At 40.2% G+C, this 24,554-nt stretch overlaps 1 protein-coding gene across 13 annotated transcripts in view; it reads right to left on the reverse strand.

Annotated features, from left to right (window-relative positions):
- The window catches only part of sipa1l1 (signal-induced proliferation-associated 1 like 1), a 127,305-nt gene that overhangs the window by 69,801 nt on the left and 32,950 nt on the right, over nt 1-24,554 (reverse strand). For 10 of the 13 annotated variants that reach the window (XR_007570769.1, XM_050057590.1, XM_050057592.1 and 7 more), the window contains 2 exons: nt 17,293-17,361; nt 645-715 (listed from right to left, as the gene is read on the reverse strand). The gene's annotated coding sequence lies outside the window, so the exon portion shown is untranslated. Of the gene's footprint in view, nt 1-644; nt 716-984; nt 1,138-17,292; nt 17,362-24,554 lie in introns of all 13 variants that reach the window. The other 3 variants (XM_050057586.1, XM_050057588.1, XM_050057587.1) reach the window with 1 other exon arrangement.

The raw sequence follows: 24,554 nt of genomic DNA on the forward strand, positions 1-24,554 counted from the left end.
TTGTGTTTGTCTTTTGTTCTTGGTGCTTTCTGTCAGTGTATACTCTGATAAAGTGCCTCATCATTCTGAACCTGCCTTTTGCACAGGCATCTCTCCCCCTCGCTTTTAATATTGAGCCTGACTTTCAGCTCATCTGTCATTTTTTGTACTATTCAGGATAAGGAGGACTGTCCTGTTGACAATATTCCGGCTGTTAATAGGGGTTGGTGGAATGGGGAGGACTGTGATTGGGTTTCTTGCTTTGTTCCCTGTCATATGTATACTTTAAGTTTGATACCTGTTGTGACCCTTCATACTGAACAATGACCGCCAACAGATTTAATGTCAAACATATTTATTCTGAATACCTCAAACAGCAGCAGTAATACCCACGGGCACGGTTAGCTCGACACCAGTGAGTAGCAAAGAGCTGCAGTCAGGGCCTTTACAATCCATATGAAGGCTCTGTCTCCATTTTAAGTCCTCAGTCAAAAATATATAACATCTCATTTCCATACTTGGAACTCATTTCTTCATGACTCCATTGACACTTGCATTAATTTCATTGTGACTCATAATTTACTGAACTCCTCTTTTTGTCTTGTTTTTTTTGTTGTTTGTTACCAAAGCTGGCATATGCGGATGCTTTATGAAAATACTCTTACCTGGCCTTGACACAAAAACAGCTGCTCTCCTTTGACTGTGGGTAGCTGGATCTCTTGTTCAGACAAAGCACCTAAAAAGATAAAAAGAAGATGAAAAAAGTCCAACGCTGCCAGAATCAACCTCAAACTGTTTCATCCTGACTAAATAAAGTCTGTTTTATTCTGAATCATGATAGATGTGATGAGCTGTGAAAATCCATCAAGTGACAACAGTCAGATCCACCTCAGGTAAGTAAAGGACCAGACATGTACTCGATTGGCTGTATAAAGCATATATCAAAAACAAAAACAGTGTCTCCAATGTATAAAATGTATTTTTGTTAAATACATCTGCCCTGACCTGAAACAGTAATGTAACATTTTGTTCTTGCTGGCTTGAGAACACACAGTTTTCAATACTTTTCGGTGTCCCATGTCAGTGAACTTGTTAACACTCTGTTCAAACACTCCTCACTCCATCCCTCTGGATTAACAGCTATGATGATGCCTCCGTCTGTGGGGAAAAGAAGAGATAGGAGTGATAGGAAATGAAGGGGTGGGGGGATAGTACGGGGGTTTAGAGGAGAGAGTGACTAAGGCTAAGTGCCACTTTGTTTTTCGGTCCACAGCGTGCAACGATGACACAAATAGCATGGCCGTCATACACCCCCTACATGCAAGTGTGTCAATGTTTGTTCCCACAGCAGAACTGTTGAAAAGACTTCTTATTATACAAGTACACTGAGCATATATACCGGAAGAGGTAGTTTACCACAGCATCACATGTATGACTGCTTCTTCTGCTCAGCAGTGCAGTTTATTCAAAGCCACAAACCATTTCCACAGCAAGACAACAATACCTGCTTTGCCCTCACGCATATGACATAACACGCACTTCCTTGCCTTCCTTCAACTGTGTCTCAGGGGTCCAACACTTTTGTTTCCTCTCCTCTCTACCGCCATGATGAAATGAGATGTTTTTCTAGTCAATACACATCCACATTCCTTTATCAGGATGAAACAATTGAAGCTCTGGCGAAAGTTCAGTCAGGAGGACAATACATTTCATGCTCAGGCTGTTCGTTTCTTTCTCAACCTGCAATTCACTCCTTGCACGTATGCTCACCCACTATCTCTAGGTGTCATTGTTTGGGTAGGTCAACTGAGTCATCAGCTGATTCACAATCAACCAATAGCACAGCGACACACCTTCTCTGTCAGCCTTTCGTCTTACTGCTCCTCATTTTAAATATGGTAACGGATTCATCAGCCTCATCAGCCTCAGCAGCCATCAGCCTCAGAGTCATCAGCCACCATCACCACCAGTGTCTGGACTCCATGAGGAATTTATCCTGCTGCCGCTCAGATGTCCCTCGATCACAAAACAACTTCCTTTGGTGTCCAAGCGCCAAAGACTTCTGTTAAATCTCAACCAGCACAAATCATCTGTTAATCTGTATACTCATATTCTGTATTAAATATTATCTTCACTTCAATCTTCTGTCTCTCCTCATTGAAATAGATTCATACTGTGAAGTTGAAGCACATGTGAAATACATGCAAATCTGAGTAACTCGATTACTAAAACTAACTTTGTTTAATCCATGTAACTATATACAGCAAAATAAATTTCACACTGATATTTACTACCGTCACACAAGGCACTGATGTTGTAGACAGGTTTGATGGTGCAGAATTGCAAAATGGAGGAAGAGAGAGAAAACAGGAAGGGGTGAAGTCAAGCAACAGTCCAGAGAAAACAAAAGTGTACAAAGTTTGGGGACATTTCAAGATGAAAAAAAAGATACTCTATGGCAACTTTTGAAAAACCAAACTAGCCTACCAACACAGTATGACGTCAATGCTTCAGCATCTCAGCAGAAAGGCCCAGACACACAAAACCGACATCAGAGAACTAGTGGCGACGACAGCCCACTGCTGTGTCGCCTCACATCACTGCGTCTTGGCCAAAAAGTTGCACATGAACACACCAAACTAACAGCTAAAAAGTATGCATGTTCTGCACTTGCATGAGAGGACATATAGGAGACCTTTCTTATTTTCTCTTTTGTATATTTTGTATTGATCTTTAATAAAGTATTCTTATCTAATTACTTGATTTATTGGAATAATCGGTAGAATAGACCCTGTGTCCTCATACGAGGACATCACATTTCGGGTTTACTTCACCTTATACTTAATTCTACTTAAACTTAGACCTGTTGTCCTCGTTTGTGGACACTTTTTTGTGCCATCTAGTGGTAGTAAGAGCACAATACACTATTCCATGTAAAAACAAGACGGCAGCCATCTCTGCCAAGTCAGTCTGCAGCTGATCCCGACACAAAAGTAGGCAAGGAGCAAAACCTGATCACATTTTATGGTTGAAACTTGTTTATTTATAATTAATAATGTTTGTAGTTTGATATGGCAACACATTTGACCAATTTTAGTAACAGTAACAAGCTAAGACACTGTTAATTAGGAAGTACTCGTTTGAGGACATTGGGACTTAATTATCGTTGCCAATGTTTCGTTTTTATACCCATCGAGTCCTACTGATCCCAAATAGCTAGGAGGAATTCAAAATGTATACCAAACTTGTTCAGGTCTCAGGAGGATAATAATCAATAGCCGCTGCCCAATTATTTACTAAATACAGTATTAATTCAAATGAAAAACATGCAGCATTTTGACAATACAACAGGGATATCTGTCTAGCAGTCCAATCCAATAAGCATTACATAACACCTTTGTGACATGTTGATGTGAACAGCTTTGTTTGTTTAACACTGACATGTGTTCCTGTTGGTTTGGCAACACCAGTTCAATCATCATTGAACTAAACTTGTAACCACTGTTGATCTGTATCCAATCAAATCCCATATGAACTATTGAGCTACTGTGCTCTTCACCATCACACTGGCTTTTAACCGTTCACACAGAACGGTGGTATCTGGGTCGCGTGAGCTCTGATGAATCAGGTCCATACAGCCAATTGCCCTCCTAACGGGCTGATTTATTATTTATGGCAAGCAGAGAGGATTTTGGGAGGGTGGGGGTTGGTAGATAGGTAGAGTGATTTTTCCCTGCAGGCTGATGTGTTATTTTTAGACTGATAATAGTGATGTAACTATGTTACTTCACAACTGAAAGTATCACTGTCCATCTCATGTTAGATCTTTGAGTTATGCATGTTTGACATGTTACTTTTATTTTTGACCGATAACATGGAGGAGTGTGGGCACGTCCTTAGGGTGCCTCCACTGCTTTTCCCAATAATACTGGTGACACAGCTGGCTCCACATTTAGGCTGCACTGGTTAATTTGAGCATGAAATATTTTACTGGTCAGATGTAGAACAAACATGTTCCACTGGTGACTGTGAGGTCCTCTTTGATCTGACTGACATTAATTTGTGTTGGCGTCCAGAGCCCTGATTTTACAGTACATGGACTGTGCATATGTGCATGTTCAGTTTAGGATGATGAGACGCACATTTTAATGTTCCATGTTATTCTGCTGAAGAAACCCCATTAATCACAAGCACATTTAGTTCAGGCCGTCCACCCATCCATGACACAAGACAGGTGGCAGCTAAATGGCCTGATGAGGTACAGCACAAGTTCAAACATTTCCTGCACCACACTAGTGGTTAGAAAACGTCCTTGCCAAAAAAAATAATAATAATAAATTGCCTCAGCTAAAATGTGAGGTTTACATCACTGGTCACATTTTGCCAAAAGCTAGAAGGATGACACACTTTTATGCAATCCTATAATTGGCCTGACTGGAGTGGTATTAAGGTCAAATTTCCAAACACTGAAAAGTCATAACTGCTGCTCCACTCGTCTAATTTTATTCAAACTGCAGGTATGACGCATCTCATTACTAACCCGCCTGAGAGGTGCCTGTTTCTTGAGGCCTGCTGGTTAAGGACTGCATGTTTTATTTGTTTTGATTTTAGAAAAAACTGTGGTGCAGAACAGAGGTTGCTGACTTGTTTTAACTTTACACTTTCCTGAGTGGCTTGTCAAACAGCTGTTTTGTTGAAGTTTTTTGCGCTCTTGTTTCCTGCCTGTTGAGCCGTGCTGTCCATCACTGCTCTTGCTATTTAGATATTTCCTGTCCTGAATCTCACTGAACTGTCTCCACTATTGATCACAACTACTAAATCACAATCTTGGGCTCAGTGATCGATGACTGTCAGCCATCATGAAACTAGCATCGTCCATCGACCCAGCCCTACCTGACTAGCGCTTGTTTCTTCCCCTAACACCTAGGCACTTGCTGACATTTACTGCAACAGGCATGCTGTCACACCTTGTTCACTCCTGGGTGTCTCCATGAAACAATAAATAAGTAAACAGGAGAACACACACATGCACTCAGAGACACCCGGACCGAACAAGGGTCCTGTCTGAGAGGTTCCAACCCATTTACCATAGCTCTTCTTCAGTGCCTAAAAATAACACCGTTCCGGCTCCTCAGGCTCTCTGTGATTTGGCAGTAGGTGCATGGCATGTGTGATGCACTAAGTTGACACTCAATATTAGTATTGGAGCAACACTGGCAAAAAAGTTATAGGAAAGTGAAAAAAAGTTCAAATAAATAAAGACATGAGTTGGCAGCGTATACAGAGTAGAGTTGTCACGATACTACAATTTCTAACTTCAATACAATACCTTGAAAAATATCAATATTCGTGACCAATTTTGATACCGCAAGTAAAAACTGACAGTGAGGGCACAAAATTTAAAATTGATATTAAAAGATAAACATACAAAGGCTATCACACAATGAATTTTCTTGGTTAGTCGCAGAGAGCAGCAGAATGACTGAAGTAAACAACAATAATTAAAGCCTTTTTTGCATTAATAAGAACAATATTCTTCCTGCAGTAGGGTTGCAGCGATATACGGATTTCAAGGTATACCGTGATATGAACACTGACGATTATCGTAAAGTGTACATTTGGTTTTGTATAACATTGAAAAAATGCAACTGGATTGAGAGTCTGACCTTTATTTGAGTTATTTTTAAAGGGGAGACTTTTTACTCATACTTCCATGGAAAAAATGGTTTCAAGTTTTAATCATAGTAATAAAACATTTGTTCAACCACAAAATATGTGCTTGTGCGTCAACTCACTGTCAGAGAGAGTAGAGTGTGAGAAAGTAGTATAGATAGTATCAAATACTAAGGGAAAATGAATATGAAGCCTTTGAAACCTGAGCAAATTGGCTTAATTTCTTTCAAAAACATGGGAAGCAATAAAAGAAGAAATGACCCAAAACATTTGCAAGAAATTAGTGAAAAGAGAAAATAAAAAACAAGAAAATTTGTAGAAAAGAGAAAGTTAAAAAAAAAAAAAAAACATTAGGAGGAAATGAGCTGGAAAAGGTGCATAAAAATTCTGTACCATAATTTTAAATATGTAATAATAATAATTATAAATATAAATTTTCCCATTATTTTTTCCAATTTGTGGTACATTTCTTACCAAGTTGCTCTTTGCCTTTTTCCCATGTTTTTTAAAGAAATCACATCAATTTGCTCAGGTTTCAAAGGTTTATATACTTTCAAAAGACGTCTGAAAGCAGCACAAGATTTCAAAGGGTTAAAACCATTTCAAATATTCAGAATCGATGGATAAATCAGTATTTTTAACAACACTAACACAGAGAACTTGTCAAGACTAGTAAACTAAACTTGTTTAAACTAAAGATAAAGGACAAGATTTGCTTGTGCCGATTACATCATGTTCAGTCAGTAAATCTTCCACAAAATTTGCCTTCAATAAGGTATATAAAAGTATCTAGTCACTCAGAGGCTAATGGTCAGCTGTTATGATGGCAGCTGTCATGCAAATAGCTTTGGGGAAATGTCTGGACTATAGTTAGGAAGGTTTGTGCATCAGTGCTAAGCTGTTTAACAGATAACTACATCTCAGAAACAAGTATTTTTCCAGGGCTGTTGCATCAGTCTGTCGGCTGGTCTGACCTCAGCACTGAGGTGACACTGTTAAAAAATAAAACCATTAATCAGGTGAGATTTGGCTTCTTCTAACCCATTACTCTGTCTTCATCCATCCAATTACATTTAATAGAGCAAAATGTCATTAAAATAGTAAAAACACATTGGAGGCAAATGGTTCAGTCAGCTGTGCTCAGACAGCAGTGACGAAGCCGCCTGGTCCTCTGCAACAGCCACCTCTGCACCAGCACCAAGAGCCCTCTAATCTGTGCCAATCAGATGACGCTAAACAGCCATTTGTTTTTGAATTGGGCACCAGCGCACGCCCCCTCCTCACTTCAACAGCCACTGCAGACCCTAGCAAAATGCTGGCAACGTAGCAGAAGCAGGCGCAGCAGCGAGGGTGACAGAAATAGCAGAGTGGTGAATAATAGAGAAAAAAGAACTGTGGTGTAATTAACATGGTGGCTCGGGGCTGATGTACTGTAGAGAGATAAAGAAAGGGAGTGAGGAGAGGGTGTTGAGGGAGAGGATGGGGAAGAGATATGCAAGAAATTAAATGAATTAAAGAATGGGAAATTTAAGAGAGGAACATTTTGGAAGAAAGGAAAACAAAAGTGAGAGGAACGGAGGAGGTGAGAGAGCAAACCAAACTGCAGCCCTGTCATTAAAACTAAAGAGTTAATTACATCCTAGTTAGAGGCAGCAGAAACCTTGTCATACTCAAATTATATGACCACATACAAGAACTATTGGCGCTATATATAAATAAACGTGAACATATCTAAACATCCCACCCGCTCTACTTCAATTCTATAATGCAAAGTTTATTAAGTAGTGACACAGGGTTCATTTTCATTCATGCAGAAGTCCACAGATTGAATGAAGACGTCTTGTTATCCGCTGCCTTATAGCACAGGTGACTTCTGAAGCCACAGAGAGAAAGACATGGATTACAGCCATCAGAAAAGAGCTGCAGATTTCCAAAATGGCGCTGCTCTGCGTGGGCTGCTACAGCACTGCAGTAAGGAGAGGAGTGAGTAGGACTGAGAACTGAGAGCAGCTCACTCCACAATACTTGTGTATGTGTGGCTTCTGTGCAACAAGACAGAGGAGAAGAGACATGCGGACAGATACATGGACAGCAGCGAAGAAATGACACGCATGAAAAATGACAAGGAGGAGAAATATGAATGAAGCCACAGAGGAAACGTACTGCTTCCCACCTGTTCTCTCAATGTTAGAGTACGCTAACATTAAACAGGTTAACTTTACAAGTGCATCTTTTTCTCTACATTTCAACCTTCTATCTACAATGAAAAGCATTTGTCACTCAAAAACTAAGCTTTACCCAAAGTATTTCGACAGTGGATGAATCTTGAACGCCAGTTTGGTGTGTACAAGGAAAAACAGAGCTTTTGCAAAACAATGGTGCACGTCCCCCCAGTGGGTCAAGGCCTGGGTTGCAGGATAGAACAACTATCCCTCCACTCTAAACTTTCTCAGTGATCTCTCATTTCAAATGTCAATTCAGCCAATCAGAATCAGAATGTTTGCCCCCTAAGTGCAGTTTATTTAAGCAGGTGTGAACACAGCAATCACACTCAGGTGCGCACCAAAACAACCAGACTGGGACCTTCTTGAAGAGGTGGTCTCAGTCTGGTTACAAATGAACTCCGGTGCCATTTGTTTGTGGTGAGAACGTGTTCCGACCTCGATCTGAACCAACTGCAGTCACATGACATATTGTTTGGGTTAAACATGAGCATGTTACAGTCCTGGATCACAATCAGTGCTATGCAGCATAAAAGCACCAACTCTATTATAACCCTACTTGTAGAAATGTGCAAGTCAAGCCCTTCATTTTGAGGCACAAGATATGATATCTACAAAACCTAGCGGTATGATTTTCAATACTGTCAAAGAGACAGATACTTTCTATTAACTATTAAGACAACACTGTATTGAGGTGATGCAGTGCACAGCATGCGCCACCAGATGTCAGGCTCTGCTGATAAAACAAGCAGCTGAACTGAGAAAGATGGCGACTGTGAGTGGTGGGGATAACGTCACAGGACTGTAGCCAGCCAGCAGCAGCAGAGAGACAGCAGGGGAGAACAGCAGTAGAGCTAGCACATCTGACTCAGTGAATCAGTGTTTTTGCTTTTAGTCTTAGTTGTTTTTTACCAAACCATAGATTGTAATTATGTGAACACTGGAAAGACTTACCGAGACAGCTTTGGTGAGTTTTAATAAAGTGTGTTTTACGATGAATTAACGAGGCAGTTAAGTTCGGTGAAAGACAAAAACTTGAATTTTGAAGGTGTATGGTTGCATTTTTCTGTTTAATAGGGTGAAAAAGGTATGAAAAGATATACACCACCCAAGTCTCATGACAGGGAATGTTTGCATTTTTATCAGAGGAGAAAACAGGGTGTCTACGGGTATCAGATAGTTCAATTTAATGCTTTTTAAGATCCTTTCAAGACAATTTTTGACCAAATTTAGGACAGATTTTTGGACAAGCATCACAAGCACGCATTGCAGGTAAGTAGTAAATGTATGTGGTCTTGCGCAGAGGTGAGTATTATGTAGGAATACGGTTATCAGAGTGAGTTAAGTCAAGCTGCATTTTGCCAACAGGTAAAAGTAAGTGTGAAGTAAAATGACAGTATTATAGTTTTTTAAAGATTCGTAACATTAGACTTGTGGACTTTTACATAGAAAGGCTTCAATCATTTTCAGAAAAAGAAATTTAAAAAATGGATCAATTAAATAGGATCAAAAGTTTGTAGTAGTTAAGACCTCACAGCCAATTCAAATTTGTCACTATTTAATTACTTTTAAGGCCTCATTGTTATAAAATGTAACATTCTAAGACTTTTTAAGGACCTGCAGACACCCTGGGAAAAGACAAAAACAAACACTTGAGTTAAACTAGAATTAAAGTGGTTTATACCTTGCATTAAGGTGTGGATAAAGTAAAAGTTAAATGCACGTGGCTGTAATGTGCAGTGACTAAATAGTAAGGAAACGTTGTTCCTTCCTTTTTCTTTCCGACAGGGCTGTGAAAGCCTTTGCTGTAGCCGAGAAAGCCGTCTCACATTCCAACAGGAAACACATCTCAGCCGCTTCCTGCTTCCCGTGAGGAAGTGACAGGTCATACAGGGAATGGGTGAGCCAGGCGTGCTCACGACTGAGGTCTGGGTAAGAGTGGCTTTCAAGAAAAATAAAACCATTTCCAAAGTAGTTCACCAATAGCTCAATAAACAGGGGATTATTTGCTTAAGTGTTAGAGTGTGTTAACACTACTCTGTTGTGTTTACAGCACATGCTCTGTAGGACTGCAAATTATACTACTGCAATCAGACACTTATGTACAGAGCCTCAATACAGACTCTTTGATCAAGATTTTGGGATGTGTCTTCTTACTGCTGCCAATATTTTTATGCTGCCAGTTTTTGTTTTATGTTCCTGCTAGTTGTTGTTACTGCATAAATGAAAAGGCTCACAGCATGCATGCTTTAATTTAAGGTTTAACTTTTTAAGACATGAAAGCGGTTTGTTCATACAACTGTATTTAGTCTTGAGCGTCACATACGAACGCTTCTACAAAAGCTTTTTTTCTACTGTCTGTATTTTACATCTACTGCTTCTGCCTTCATGACATATGTGACACTGATATAAATAAACATAGCAGCACAGTAGAGGCCATTTCAGGATCAACCATACTTGCCACAAACAGTAAGACTGGGTTTACATGCTGCACACAATTTCCTGCCACACAAACTAGTTCTATTATATCAACAAGCTCTGCCGACAGCACAATACAGAAGCACAACAACTGTAAAGGTGAAGGTTATTTTGCTTCAACATTTCCTCTTGTTCTCAAGACTCATGTAACTCAACATGTGTTGCATTCTTAAACACAACAGCAGGGTTCTCCCCGAAGAACGAAACTGTGAAAATGCATCCTCACTTCAAACCCAATCTGGCACAAAGCCTTGTGCTTGTCTTATTTTGCTAATGAAGAGATATTTAATGTAAGGGTTTAATGATTCTTCAAATCCATCCAAATTTTTTTGAGGGGGCGGGTGGGTGTGGGTGGTATTAAATCAACTACAAGAACATTTAAGAACAAAAGAACACTTAAGTAGATCAACTTTTTAATTAACTTGAAATAAGCTAACTAAATAAAGAGGACCATTCTGTACATGGTTGACCATTGGATAACCAAAATATTCTCAAACCCCATATTAGAGCTGGGCGATATAATGACTATGTGCGATACATTGACATATTTTCAAGCAAGATATAAATTTAGACAACACCATTTATATCAATATAAGGTCAAGTTGCGTTACATAACGCATAACAATATGCATCTTTCCTCTCTCATACTCTCCGCACAGCTCCGCCCCAGTCACTTACTCACAAGTTCTCCTGCAACACTAAGGCGGAATTTATACTTCTGAGTTGAATTGACGGTGTATCTACAGCATAAGCTCTGCGTTGACGCAGGGCCTACGCCTTACCCTATGCCGTAGCCATGAACCTTCCCAGAAATGCAACTACCATTGCTGCATCGCAGACCTCCTGTCTATTTTTGTAAGCTAAAACCATTTCCCTCAGTGGAAACGAAGCTTTTATTTACTTTTATTTCACAGATAATAAACAATACATTGTGAAGGCAGTAAAAACTAAAACTAAACTAGCATTTTAATTCTTGTGTGTGATTTGTCCTGGCTCCATATGAGTAGAGGAAATCTCCGCTCATCGCTAGGCTAATTTATACAACGTAAAATGCCATAGGCTTGTGCTAAAAACGTTAGCATGTTGTATTTGTTTGGAAAACGTGTTTAGTATAAGACAGTTGTTTTGTCGGGGAACCTTGTGAGTTGTGATGGAGCCAAATTTTGTAAAGTTACCTTTGTTAACTGTTGCTGTTGTCCCTGGCTTCATTTGAGTAGAGGAAAAGTCTGCTAGCCGCCAAGCTAATTTATACAATGTAAAATGCCATAGGCTTGTGCTAAAAACATTAGCATGTTGTATTTGTGGGGAAAATGTGTCGAGCAGAAGACAAGTGCTTTGTCTGTAAATGTGCGAGTTATAGTGAAGCCAATTTGTGTACTTGTGTTTGAAATTGTTTCTACTAAACCATGTTTAATGTGTGTTTTAGGTGTGTTTTGAATCAACTAAACTTTACAGCACTTCACAGAAAACCCGCCACTGACTGGTGTTTTGGAGGTGTAACTGCAGAGTGGCACGGACTCAGTCTGTATGTTGCACGTGCTACACTAAATTAGTCTGTGAGATGAATGAAATGAGCACCGCACACGTGCAATCCAGTGCTGTGCTGCTAGTTTATGTGTGAGGTGGATCATAGCACGTTGCCATTCTTCTTGGTCGTTGGAGTCTATTTTGTGACATGGAGACAGCGCCTGGATGCAGATGACAGATGTGTTTAAAAAAAATGCAGCGACAACACAGACGCTTCACATACAAGACGTATATAACGCGGACAAAATGTCTCTCGCTCCTTCCATCCCTCGGCCTCTCTGATAAGCCTAAATAAACAAAATGATTTAAATAATATTCCAGCACTAGATTCATTTGAAAGGCCAACAGATGGAAAGCAACTTTTTACCTCCCCCACAAATATTTTTGTTTTGTTTCAAACTACAATATATTTAGGCCTACTTGATACTTTTATACTCATGTTATAGTTTTGTGTCCTGTGCTGCAAACCTTTAAACCTCTGTAGCTCCAGTGCTGTGTGCAAAAACTTAACATACAGCCCTGCTATTTACAGTATTTTAAATCATTTTTCATTTACATGTTGTGCATGCAAATGCAAATCCTTAATGTGTCTGTTCGTCCAGAACATTCTCAAAACATTCTGAAGAGAGCCCTTCACAAGGTCATCTGTAAAGGGAACCACGCCAAACAAGCAACCTTTATCTTTAACACTAGTCATGATGTAAAAAAACAGAGTATTAATGAGGCTAAAAATCTTCTACTTTGACCTACAGGGCCGGGAAACAAACAGTATACATTTAATCCTCCTTTCTTTCTATGTGGAGTGCAGCCATTACCCATAAGGCAGCAAAGGTGGTGGTGGTTTGAACCATATCTGACTCCACAGGGTCCAACCATTTACTGAAAATGACACTGGACAGCAGTGACCCATGGTTACTCTGAGGCCACTGTCAAAACCTACACACAGCTAATAGACCCTGTGGCAGTAAGGAATAAATTGCAGCATTTGTATTGGGGCTCTAGCTGACAGGTAGGCAGAGGCTTTTGCCCAATTATAGGAGGAAAGGGATGAAGCAGGATAAGGCGGGCCACTAGAATAGACCTAATGAGGACGTGGTATGATTGCTGTGGGACTGCAGAGACACGCGCTCATTTGTGCCCACAGCAAGCGTATTCGGTTCGTAGAGAATGGCCAGAATGAAGTGGCAGGAAGAGCGATAGAGACTGATAGGGAGATATAATAGAAGTGAGAAGGATTGATTCCTCACTCAATGTGAGAGCATGTGGGAGGAGATGAGATGTTGAGACTGAAAGTGGGAAAAAGAGAGATGGATACAGAAAGTACGTGAGTAGTCAGTCCATCCAGTCAACTACCCTCTCTCTCTCTTTTCTTTCTTTCCATCCATGCATGCATGCATCCATCCATCCATCCATCCAGTAAAAGCACAGCTGTCAGAGGCAGCACTGGGGGAACCATCCGCAATAACAGAAGTCCTCAAAGTACAGCCTCACTGCATACAAACATATCTAAGCCTGTGATACAACCACAGACGATTTGTCAAGGCCGCGCAGCGTTTACTACAAGCAGAACAAAACCTGGAAAACCAGGGCAAACATTCGACAGGAAGGGAGAGCTCTGCTCAAAGACACTCTATTTCCATTCAGACAAAATTTAATGGGCCTGTGTGGACACAGCAGTCCATTGTACCTGACTGAATGCAGACGCAGCTATTGTACATCCCTTGCATCCACATATAAGCATATGCTCTTACATAATCGGTGCTGCACTTTGGCAACAGAGGTTGTTCAGAGAATCCCAGACAACTAATGAACAACTGAGGCACAATTGATGCAATGGATACCATTGTGTGCAAAAAAAGATAGACATCCACAGCTGGCATGCTTTAGCTTAAAGATAAAGGGCAAAATAGTTTGTCTCTATGGACCGTTTCACTGGAATTGCATTGCTAGGCAACAGCTTGGGTCCATGTTTACTTCCTGTCGGCTGATGTCATTCACATACACTGCAAAAAATGCCAACAAGAAATACAAAAGGACACATTTAGAATATTTCTGTTGTCAAATTTGATACAGTCTTTAGAGACAGAGCACATTTAAGTCCCACCCCCACCAGAGGGGAAAACAATCCATTGTTCTCCATTGACTTTATATTGAGTAAAGGTGCCTCCTTATCTTTTCCATCTGCTAGCAAACAACAGAAAAATGCCTTAAAGCTGCTGTGTGATGGGATGCACTGCCAACAGGGTAAAGGACCCAGATCTAAGTTTTTCTAAGGTGCCAAACCAAAAAACTGAGCTTTTAAGAAAAAGTGGATACAGACATGAGGCATCAGCAAGGAGAATGGGAAAACCGTGGGATCCTGATACCCAGTATATCTTTGGCAGCAAGTATTTTGCTAATTTAGCCAGACAAACTGTAGAGGCTGAAGCTAACTAAGCTTTGCAAGGCCTGGTTTTGAACTGTGTCACCTTAACTAATGATCTTACCTGATGATTCAATCAAACAGCTGTAAATATCAGAGTATGTCACCATTGGCTATTTAGTGGAATCTTTAGTAACTTAAGGAGAAGGGACACTGAGACAGACCAACAATATTGAGTCTGTCAATATAACTTTTCCTTTCTAGTAGACATAAGGTGTTAAAACAATCATTTGACATGCTGATATCTACTGTTTTTACTGAGCTACAGGCATTTTGTTAGCGCTCTAGCCCTAAGTTACATATTATGACACCGTTTGTTTTCCACCCCCTGGGCGTGGTTTTCAGAACATGATGTGTTGCGCTTTGTCTCTGTAGCTTGAAGGCCTCAACATAAAAAACAAAAATACATTTACTGAGCTTGAAATTGATTGTGGTCTCTGGTGATTTTGAATGTAAGGTGACAAATCTAAATCTTAAACGGGACCCGGTTGCAATCATTTTTAAATAGATAAAATCCATTATCTTCTAGGACCTACTATAAGCATGAAGAAACTCAGCTTGTCCAGTACCATGTCTGTGTTAAAATATAAAGTTGATTTCCACTGCTTCAAATTATGCTTCATGTACATGAGAAGATGCTAGACTAGGTTTTCTGTAATTTTCACATACATTTTCTTTAACTTACACTGCATATTTGGATTGTATCTTTGTTTCTTAACAGACAGAGTGACTTCCACACATCTACTAACTTTATTGACTACTGGTGGTAATTTTGGACCCTTGTAGCTTTTAATAAAATGCACTCAAGTATTTAATTTTAATTTGTTTCCTCCTGTTTGGGTTTAGCAATATAACAATTATCTAGGGCTGTGCGATAAAACGATTATCTCAATATAATTTTCCTTGATTAAAATATAACAAATGTTGAATAAATGTTCAAGATAATAAACTACCCCTATACCAGGAGAACAGGGCACCATAAATGCTAGCTGCCAACCACCATTAAACAAAATAAGAAGTAGTAGTGGAAGCAAAAGAAGTCAAGACCAGCCACCAAGCTAGTTCCCAACTGGTTCAGCCACAGGGTCCAGACTTCTCCTTAGTCATTAGTTCCAGGTCCACACAGTTTAATACATTTAGCATCAAACTTGCATATGGCCATGTTGTTGAACGAGTAAACAGCAGGACACAGCACTTTAAAATAAAAGCTCTGTGCTGGAAATTCAGTGTACTTAACAATTAAGTGTGTTTTTCACAAACTTGTTTGCGGGTCACTTGCGGTCCATTCAGAATGGGCCCCATACAACTTTTGGGCCATGACCTACCAGTTGGGAACCACAGCAGTAACATGATAATGTTACAACAACATTCAACATGCTGATAAATTTTAGTATGACTGTTTTGCCCCCGGATAACAGCGCAATGCTACAACATAAATTGAATTCACGACATAACGTTAGCTACAGTAGCTCACAGTCGACTCGTCTAATGCTAATGGTAAGTTATTTAATTCATGTTATAATGTCAGGTTTTTCCCACGTCATTTAACAATGAATGATCCTGCGCTACTTCACAACGTCATTGATGTTTTGATTGAGAAATGGCAAAAATTACTTGCTGTGTGTTTAAAACTTTTACATAAAATACCGACCACAGTCTTCTTTTGTCCGTTTATTTTGTTCACACTGTCAGCCAAAACACTGTCTGGGTTTGACATTATGTTGACCACAATTCAGATTTCACTGTCTATTCATTATTTACTATCATTATTTTGATTATCATTGTTTTGTATCTACCTCAGATTTGTGAAATGCTCTGCTGTTTGTGTTTGTCACATTCTGACAATAAATAACCTTTCACTCAGAAGAAAAAAATCAGTCTATTTTTCAAGTAATGATCTGACATTTATTGTGATAATTGTCAATATCGACCCCAGCCCTGGTTTGATTACTCTCATTATATTCCCCTCTCCCACTTTTTATGATCATCATCTCTGTGTCTCTTCCCTGGTGTTTTTCTTTCGCGCTTCACGCTATCTCTCATTCCTCGTCTTTCTACCCCTTCCTCCTTCATACTTGTGTGAGCATAGTAGTGTCTGTATCTATGTGTCTATGTGTGTGTGTGGGAGGGGAGGAGAGCGGCATTGCTGGCTGGAGGAGGAGGTGAGAGAGAAAGAAAAAGAAGCGAGAGAGGGAAAGAAACAGAGAGAGAGAGAGAAGCAAAGCATTTACTGGAACAAAACATGCTGTTTCAATCTCATAGATAAGGGCCACCTACTCACCATGTTTCATCTCAACGCAGATTACTCCTCATTTTTACAATCCATATTATTCCCTAAGATTTATATACTATATTATATTAGAATTTCTAAGTCTATATCTTACCTTTTTTATAGCCTAAGACAACCAGAATATTATCCTAGCATTTTCTTCACACAACTGAACTACATTGCTAGACACCCCATCTGTTGAGTATAACTCCAGATCTCAAGTAGGAGGCATTAACTTTTTAGTGCTGGGACAGACCTTTTAACTTAATGGTGGATAATAGGAATAACACATTTACGATGAATTGAGATGTTTATAATAATGGGATACAACAAAAAATGATGGTAAGGCCACAGAATAAATGTTTAGAGAAAAAAAACAAAACAGAAAAATGGCTGGTCATTTGTTCAAGTGGCGATGTAAAAAGAAAACCCTGTCACTAAACCCTGATGGTAGTCAATATCTGTCATCAGTAAATTTTCCCCAAAGGTGGGGACAATAAGATTGATGAAAATTTGTGTATTTTCTCCTGAACAGCTCTGTCGTACAGGGTCTTTCACTTGAGGAATTTCAGTGGTCTTTCTTGAAAAAATAAGTGCAGCAGAAGAACAGTTACCTTGACAACACTTGTACAAGTGTTGCCTGTAAATTTAACTCAGCCTGAACACAAACAGATTTTGAACAGCAGACCCTCAAACCAAAAGTGAGTAAGTTGGATACTCACTGATGATTCCAGTATCTCGTCGAGGCCGGTGAACTGCAGACGACACGGTCTGAAGGCTCTAAGGCGACCCTGAAAGAGAGACAATAGGGTTATTAATGATTGGCTGTTTAACCATTAACTGACAATAAAAAATTTGAGCAATTAATACCAATCAGTTAAACAGTTGAAATGTACATCAAATGTATTATACTGGCAACACAGGGAGATGATGAGAAAGCAGAGTCTGCTTCTGCCTAGCTTGGATTCGTACGACGCCGGCAGGGCAATGCAACAATATTGCTTGTAGGAGACGACCACAAACCCCTCAACAAGCTTATGACCCAGAGGCAGAGGTCAGTTCAATGCCTGCCCACTTAGCACAAACTCACACAGTAGCAGCCGCTAATATCCAACACCAAGCTGTTAAGCGCTCCCAACAAATTCACAGCTGCACAACTCTTGTTAAACATGTTAGGTAACATTAGCCGTGTGATGCTAACAGTTAGCCCAGTCACTGTGCATGTGTGGAGCTCACACTCCCACAGCAGTAGTGTCATGATAAAGAGAAAGTCAGTGACAGTGGGGAAAGGAGGCCCTAATTGAAGCAAAACACTAGATGCAGCTCTACAATGTCAGTTTATGGTCAATGATTGGCTAAAGAAGATCAGCTATTGGCCACAAAACAATTTCTAAATTAGCAACCCTAAGATACAGGTACCGATCCAGGGATATTTTCAAGGATTGGTATCGGCTAAAAAGCCTAAAAATACAATTCTACTGAACTTTACTCTACTAAATTTTACTGAATTGCCCTCCTCAAACACAAACACCTTAGTGGACGCCTGGCTTTACAGTGCCAGCATTTTACTGCACCAGAAAGTTAAATTTATATCAGTTTAGATTAATTATTTGGTTGAAGAGCGACAGTTTCTGACACCCAGGTTGGCAAAACACACTTTCTCTTTCTCATTAGCAAAAGCAGTCTATAAAACATTCAGGTAGCAGCTTCTCAATTTCTGCCAGCAGCGCTGACCGTCACTTTCCTCTGTTAAAATGAAATGTGTCACCAGCGGCAGGTCATAACAGTCGACTGAGTGGTTCCCACAACTCCAACAGAGTGATATATCTCCTCTCAAGATGGTCATGTCACATCAACTTCAGGACTCATATTCTCCCTGTTAATCTTTCATTCATATCATATCAAACATTTAAGCTTGCGAATTTGAGACTTTTGAACCAGGCCCTTCATTATGTTGATCAAGAAGTTTGTGAGAAATAATTAGGGCTGAATTTAGCAGTCTAACTGATTAACTGAAGCTTGAAACTATTCATGAATTATCAAAATCATTGTCAACTAATTGTATGTGCATTGATTCAACAATAAACAGACTCATAATTTCAGCTCTGAACTGTCTGCTGCCTGAGTTAGATTCCTCATTACAATACAACAGGTGTTGTGCATACCAGAAAATCTTCTCATATTGCTCAAGACAGAACCTGAAATCACTGGAAAGCCAGAGTTTGGTTTTGGTTTCAGTGACACCTCCTGCTTTGGAGACTAGTTTTATGTGATACCATTATCTTAAAAGCTAAATCCCCCTGAGAACAATAACCTGTTTCACAACAGCATCCTGATGAAAACTGAGACAGAGACAACAACAAGAGCCTTGGCTTTCTTTTTGAGAATGCAAAATCTAAGCTGGGTCCCACTGCAAAAATTGTGTATGAGTTAATGACTGGTTGCATTTTATTCCATTTTAAATTGCAGAAATGGTTGAGGGGGATATGCGGTACATCCCTGCAAAGGATGGGTCACACTTTTACATGGTGACACAAAATCTTTCAGCTTGTTAAAGCCTAAAAAGCCTCTGGGAAAACATATCAGTATGGATTTTAATGGAGTATCTCAAAATGGTAGTGGTAATCCAAGTTCAAGGACCATCACGCTAACAAGACTCTAAAACCATCATGCCTCTAATGATGCACAAGCTTTAATTTTCACAGTCTAATGAATATTATCCATTAGAGCAGAGACAGAAGGGTTCTACATTTATGATGCTCATAGGCAGCTTGTGCTGACGGCAACAAAGAAGAGAATGCAAAGGAAAAATCGCAAATCGTGCTTCAAACACACACATGCTAACCAGTCAGTGACAGAGGTGTCCAGTGTATTCAGAGCTCAACAAGTCATCTGGCAGTTGTTTTTAAACACACATCCACCAGCACACACATTTCATTTTCTCTCTGTGGAGGTTGGCTGGATTTCCTGGAGCCGCTGACTCTGCAGACTCGATATAAGTTCTATCTGTGTGGTCCTGTAGATTCAATTGATTTGACTCATTACAACCAACTTTAACTTTCTGCTTCCCACCAGATATCGGCAATCCAGTAATTACCTTGTTAGCCCCGACTCATGGCACCACGGTTTGACAGATCTGACAAACACAATCTGTATGAACTTGACTTGATGTGATTTAAAGTTTAATTAAACCAGCTCTGCCCAAACAAATTTATATAGAGAGACAAAATGACTTCACTAAGTAGTATTAACAGGAACTGGCTTAACATATTAAAAAAACAAGGAACTGATTTGTGCAAGGTATTAGCGAAGCACTCAAGTCTCTTGTACGATTAACCTGAGAGATCTGATATCCAAGATGCCATGCAGCATGTTATCTCATAACTGAGATTAGATCACACTTGAGGTTCAAACTTAGTAACAAGAATTTTATCACATATTTATTATCATTCGTAAAGGGCGAACACATGCCGCATCTTTTGTGCCCTCAAAGTCATTGTTTTCAATGTAGATGCATGGCAGGCCCGCCAGAGCAACACCGTTGCGGCGCGCACGCCTTCCCTAACACTTATTTTTCAGGGTGCAAGGGCTGCGCTCTTGAGATAAACCGAGTTCAACTTTTGGAATGCAGCAGCACGCACCACGTCATGTGACAAGCAATAACCAATCACAGTCGACACAGATCTTTCCCTTCTTCCGTAAGTATAAGTCTGTGGTAAATACATAAAAGTCTGACCCACAGACGATACGCCTACACACCTAAAAACAGTGCGTGGAAGAAAATCAGCTCTGCATTCACGATTTCAGGTAAATAGGCTGTGATACAGTGCTTGTCAAGGTTGCTTAGCATCCTCAGATGCTCTTGAAAGCTGGCAGCGCCTGACCTCACATTTTCCAAGAGGTTAAAGATGCGGCATGTGTGTGACCTCTTAGGCTACATTCACATGCAATCAGTCCTCCCATTAATTTAAATGTGAGTAGTGCATCTAGGCTGCTGCAGTGGGGGGGATGCAGAAAAATAACACACAGCGGCATGGGGCAAAAAGTAGAAGCAATATAAACTTTTGGAGAAATGCAAAATAATGTCACACTGGGCTGGCCAATAAGGTAACCAGCGATCACGCCAAAAGACACCTGCAGACCACTGGAAAAAGTAATACAGTCTATTTCTATTGTTAAATATTATAGTGAGTAAAAAGAACAAATAAGAGCACTCGCTTTGTTTGTGTCTGTGAACGCAACTTAGCGAAGACAAATGCTCGCTGCAATGGGGAGATTGGCTCACTGTAGCTGTTCTCCATCCATCCACAAATGGGCCATATTAGTGACACTCTCACACCGCTGTACAACCCTGCAGCTAATCGCCAAAATGCCTGATCTGGTGTGAATGTAGCCTTATTCAACACCTTGTAACAGTTAAGGGAATTGTGTAGCAGAGGTGTTAAGAGAGACAATTAAAAGCAGTCTTCAAGGTGAGCACTATTATCAGCCAGAAAAAAAACTGCATTCCTTCTCTACAAAACTTCCGATCACAAGAAACCACAAACTTATTTTAATATTCCGATCCTCTACTCCAAACTTACTCAGATTTACTCTCCAAACTCATTTGTATCTTCCGAACCTAAACAGTCAGCTTCATCTCTTTATATGCCAAGCTATTAGTACAGACTGCTAACCTGGACCTTGGACCTCTCCGTCTTCTGTTTCTGCATGCTGGCATTCAGCCTAATGAGGCTTGCTAATGGTCCACCTATGTCAATCTGGGGGAAACCATCTTCTCTATGCAAACTGGAACACATGTACACACACACACACACACACACACACACACACACACACACACACACCACACACACACACACACACACACACACACACACACACACACACACACACACACACACACACACACACACACTTTCTACCACTATCCGCTTAGCTGATAAAAGGACACACATAGCTGAGGCATGAGTCAACTACAACAAACCTCTGTCATCCTATTATACTGTATCTCACCAGTCCATTCATCTTCCCCTGCTTGACCAATCTGCAGATGTTTAACTTGGGTTAGTTAAGCCTGCTTTAGTCATGTTACAGAAGATTTTTTTTAGGTTTTCTGGCTGAGTAATCTTGAGTCTAACAATGTTAAAAAAGCAGCCAACAGTTTACACATCAATGACCCACATTTGTAGGAGATAATAGGAAAGCATGTAATGGAAGTGAGCATACACACTGGAATGAAACACTCAGTACAGTTACTAAGTGGACAACCTTTTGTTCCACCCCACCACTTATCCACTGGGACGCTGGTGATGACTACTGCCACATGGCCTAACTTCGATTGGCTTCACAAGGCCACACGCTAACAGGAACTTGTCCATTAGTCATGCTCTGTTAATGTTACTAGTTAATGATTGTGAGCTCTGTTTCAACACATTTATAAAGTGTGGCCTCTGACTGTGGGTTCACATGACACACAGGAGTTAAATTTGACACCAAAGTACCCAGTTTTGCCAGCTTTTGTAAAAGTTGAGAAGAAAATTATATATGAAAATACTGCCTGTGACTGCCTGCTTGCTGTGCTAGCTGGATAACCTAAAAAAAAAATCAACATAAAATAATTTATTAAACATAACTGTAAGCAGTCATTTATTAGGAATGCGATGGAATCAGAGCTTCATATGAAACTGCATAATCCAATCCATCTTGTCTGGGGAAGCACAGGCAGCTGCAGCTATGACCGGTACTGTGACTGCTAGATAGGAGAGGGCGAAAGAGTTTCAGAGAGAGGGCAGACAGATGGCAGAGAAATGAAAGAGAGATGCAGGTTCTGGAGAGCAGGGAGAAAGGGAGAACGGAAGAAAAAGAGAAGGGCAAAACAGGTCAGAGCTGGTAAAGCCATCGTGTGGGCTGGCAGGAGAGTTCACGTCCAAGGCCAAAGCCACAAGCTTCTCCAGATGCTTTTACACCAGCCCTGGAGCAAGGGCAGCTTACTGTAACCTTGAAATTAAAAAAAATATCACACAAAAACAAGCTGATAGATCTTCACGTCTTTTCAAACGACAAAGTGTGGGGGCTCCGTGAGAAGTCAGTTGTGATTTTCAACATCAGCTTTTGTTTGTTAGGGATGATCAAACACATTCAGGCCTCTCAGCTGCACACTACCTTGGATTTAGAGATCATGTCTGGTAAAGTCAAGTACCAAATGTCAAATTCAATCTGCAAAACATTCCATAAAATGTAAAGTTTACAAGACCAACAGCTGATTTCCCTCCATAATGCATTATTACTGCAGATCTGAAGCATGTTCCATCCATTAGCAATAAAACAAAATCCAATATGACCGAAGTAAATGCTGTGATTAGGAAGAATGTGTACTTTGGCAGGGTTGTTTTAGGAGACAGCTTGACAATACAAATCATGCTGTGGTATACTGGATTCAGACAGAGCATTAGCTCAAGTTGCAGGTCGTAAAAGAGACAACGTCCAGATGTCTGGCAGGATGCACAAGAACGCAGCAGAGGGTTTAAGGAGCTAGTTCTCTTCCCAGTCAGCTACTGATGGTCATAGTTCCTCTGGGCTGTGGGATCAAATCCTTATTGGGAACTGCACTGGAAACATCAAAGAAACCACCTTTCATCCTTAATATGTTTTTAAAGGATAAAGTTAGCATTGTTGAATATCTCTGTCAATGTCAACAAACCCTGGGAAAGACCAAAACTGACAGTGCAGTCGTCCGTCTCGCCATACTTTACATCTTCTCTACCCTGTCTGCCGCACATAGTGTTGACCAGTTCATATATATCAAAAAATGGATAACAAATAGGGACTGGTATAAGTACTCGAGTATTTGGATGTTAGTATTAATTCAACTTAAAGAATATTCGCCACCCAACCTCCCACATGTGAACATGACTTTTAGATATTATTTTTACTGTTTAAAATGAGTAAAATCTTATTTCACTGTAAAGCTGCATGCAGTTTACTGCTTCACTCAGCGCTTCCTTGCCCCCTTGTCGCACCCTCTGTGTTTTTATCATGAGACTACTGCTGCAGGAGGGTGAGATCCATGCAGTCTGTTGTCAGTAGTAACAGGGATAACTGTAAGCATCACCCGGTTAATGTTACTTAATGGTCATTACCAGGTTTAAAGACAGTTTTCGTTTCAATGTCGGTGTTAGTTTGCTGGGACCGTTAAACGGCTCGGCGATGGGTGTTAACTGCTGCTGCTGTGTTAGCTCATGCTAACTGGGCAGACTCGGAACTGATCGGGACGAGAGCATCTCCAGCTTTCGGAGACAGTCCATCAGTGCTGTGTGTAACCTATATAACGGACAACAATAGTAGCGAAAGGGAGTTTGCAGATTTTTTTTTTTTTTTTTCTAATGCTAACTTTGAATTTATAGTTTATTAGGTTAACTGAAGTATGGTTGTTCAACACATGAATTTTAACTTGCATTTTATTTTTCTGTTGGTGGACAACTTACATTCCTATTCTCACATTAGATTTTTTATTTTTTTTTTGCTAGTCCTTCAATGGTGTGAAAAATTAAACGTTTATATAGCTGTATTTGGCAAAGGTTCAGTTATTGATCCAGAAATCGAGGGATTTTAACGTAAATTTCTTGTTTTTCTGTAATCTTGGACTTTAGGATCCTACTATATGATTGCTAGGCTGTCCTTAGGTATGTCATAATTTCACCATTACAGTTCAGTCAGAAACACTTCAGTCAAAGAAAACTCTTTTTCCAGTTGCAGTATTATATTTGGTAGTATGGCTCTGTTCTGGGGCCTCTCTGCCTTTCCTTGGGCCTCTCTGCCTTTCCTTGGGCCTATGCAGAAAGCGTCTTTCACGTGTCTACGTGAAAAGCCTAAGGCGGAGAGAGCCCACCACTCTGCACTTCCACGCGCAAACAAGGACAGCCTGAGGCAAGGAGAGCAAACCTCGCTGCCCTTCCATGCGCCTACAAGGGAAATGTAACAC

This window comes from Epinephelus moara, chromosome 12, assembly GCF_006386435.1.
Source record: "Epinephelus moara isolate mb chromosome 12, YSFRI_EMoa_1.0, whole genome shotgun sequence".
Lineage (NCBI taxonomy): Eukaryota > Metazoa > Chordata > Actinopteri > Perciformes > Serranidae > Epinephelus > Epinephelus moara.